Genomic DNA, 2,313 nt, shown 5'->3' with positions numbered 1-2,313 from the left:
TGCTACTACATTTGCCTTACCAGGATGGTAATGCACACTCATCTCATAATCTTTGAGGAACTCAAGCCACCTTCTCTGGCGAAGATTCAATTCTTTCTGGGTGAATACATACTGGAGGCTCTTATGGTCTGTGAACACATCTATATGAACACCATACAAGTAGTGTCTCCAAATCTTGAGTGCAAACACCACTTCTGCAAGCTCGAGTCATGAGTCGGATAATTCTTCTAATGTACCTTAAGTTGTCTACAAGCATAAGCTATAACCTTACTTCGCTGCATCAACACACAACCTAGGCCGACTCTGGATGCATCACAATAGATAACATAACCATCTGAACCCTCTGGTAGAGTCAAGACAGGAGCTGTAGTCAACCTAGCTTTCAATTCTGCGAAGCTTTTCTCACAATCATCTGACCACTGGAACTTAACCTTTTTCTGAGTCAACCTAGTCAATGGTGAGGCTATGGATGAAAATCCTTCCATAAACCATATGTAATAGCCCGCTAAACCCAAGAAACTTATGATATTTGTAGCAGAAGTAGGTCTGGGCCATTGTTTCACTGCTTCTATCTTTTGGGAATCTACTCGAATTCCTTCACTAGACACAATATGCCCCAGGAAAGAAACTGATTGTAACCAAAACTCGCACTTGTTAAATTTTGCAAATAACTGGCGATCTTTGAGAGTTTGCAGAACAACTCTCAAATGACTCGCATGTTCTTCCTCATTCCTAGAGTAAATGAGGATATCATCAATAAGCATACGACAAGTCTAAGTACTGCTTGAACACTCTGTTCATCAAATCCATGAAAGCTGCAGGTGCGTTGGTTAGTCCAAATGACATACTACAAATTTATAATGACCATACCGAGTTCTGAAGGCTGTCTTCGGAATGTCACTATCTCTGACTCTAAGCTGATGATAACCTGATCTGAGGTCTATCTTTGAGAAATGACTAGCACCCTGAAGTTGGTCGAACAAGTCATCAATCCTGGGGATAGGGTACTTATTCTTGATTGTGACCTTGTTCAACTGCCTATAGTCAATGCACATTCTGAGAGAACCATTGTCCTTCTTCACGAACAACACTAGTGCACCCTAGAGAGAAATACTAGGTCCGATGAAACCCTTATCTAGAAGGTCTTTCAACTGGTCTTTCAACTGCTCTTTCAATTCCTTAAGCTCAACTAGAGCCATTATGTAAGGAGGAATAGAGATAGGCTGGGTATCTGGAAGGAGATCAATTCGAAAGTCGATTTCCCTTTCGAGAAGAACTCCGAGAAGATCATCTGGAAACTCATTGACTACATGGACTGACTTAAGAGTTGGGGATCCAGAGATAGAATCCTTAACCCGAACTAAATGATAGAGATAGCCCTTAGAGATCATCTTTCTGGCCTTAAGGTAAGAAATGAATCGACCCATAGGTGCTAAGCTACTACCCTTCCATTCAAGGATTGGTTCGTCTGGAAACTGAAAACGAACAATCCTAGTCCTACAATCGACTGAGGCATAACATGAATGTAACCAATCCATGCCTAGAAGATATCGAAGTCTACCATTTCTAACTCTACAAGATCTGCTGAGGTGACTTTCTGAGAGACTGTGACATGGCAATTTCTGTATACCCGTCTAGCTATAACTGGGTCACCGACTGGAGTAGAGACTGAGAAGGGTTCTGAAAGAGTTTCTGGGCTAACACTGAATTGGACTCCTATGTAAGGAGTTACAAAAGACAAAGTAACCCCTGGATCTAACAATGCATAAACATTAAGATTAAAGACTCGTAACGTACCAGTGACTACATCAGGAGAATCTTCCTGATCTTAACGAGCCTGAAGAGCATAGAGCCTATTTTGGCGCTGCCCGCCACCAGTACCAAAATAGTTACCCTACTGAGTCGGGCGACCTGCTGGTGCTGCTGAAGTTGTAGACTGAGCTCTACCATTATTTCCTCCTTGACCTTGTCTAGAAGGACAATCCTTCAATCTATGACCAGACTGACCACACCCAAAACATCATTCCTTAGCTGCAAAGCACTCGCCCAAATGGTTCTTGTTACATTTCGGGCAAGTTGGGTAAGTTTTGGTGCCTGAAACACTACCTTGAAACTTAGAGCCTGACGCCCTACCTTTCTGATCATTACGGAACCTAGGGGATGGAACACTACCTGATGAAAGTGCTGGAGTCGAGGACTTCTGCTGAAATTGCGAGCGATTTCCACCACCCGATTTCTGTTGGGAATACTCGTAGTTACCTGTTCTTGCTTTCTTAGTCTCCTTAGCCTGTTCCCTAAGCTTATCACCCTCAA

Source organism: Solanum tuberosum, unplaced genomic scaffold, assembly GCF_000226075.1.
Source record: "Solanum tuberosum cultivar DM 1-3 516 R44 unplaced genomic scaffold, SolTub_3.0 scf00708, whole genome shotgun sequence".
Lineage (NCBI taxonomy): Eukaryota > Viridiplantae > Streptophyta > Magnoliopsida > Solanales > Solanaceae > Solanum > Solanum tuberosum.
This window is presented reverse-complemented; position numbering follows the sequence as displayed.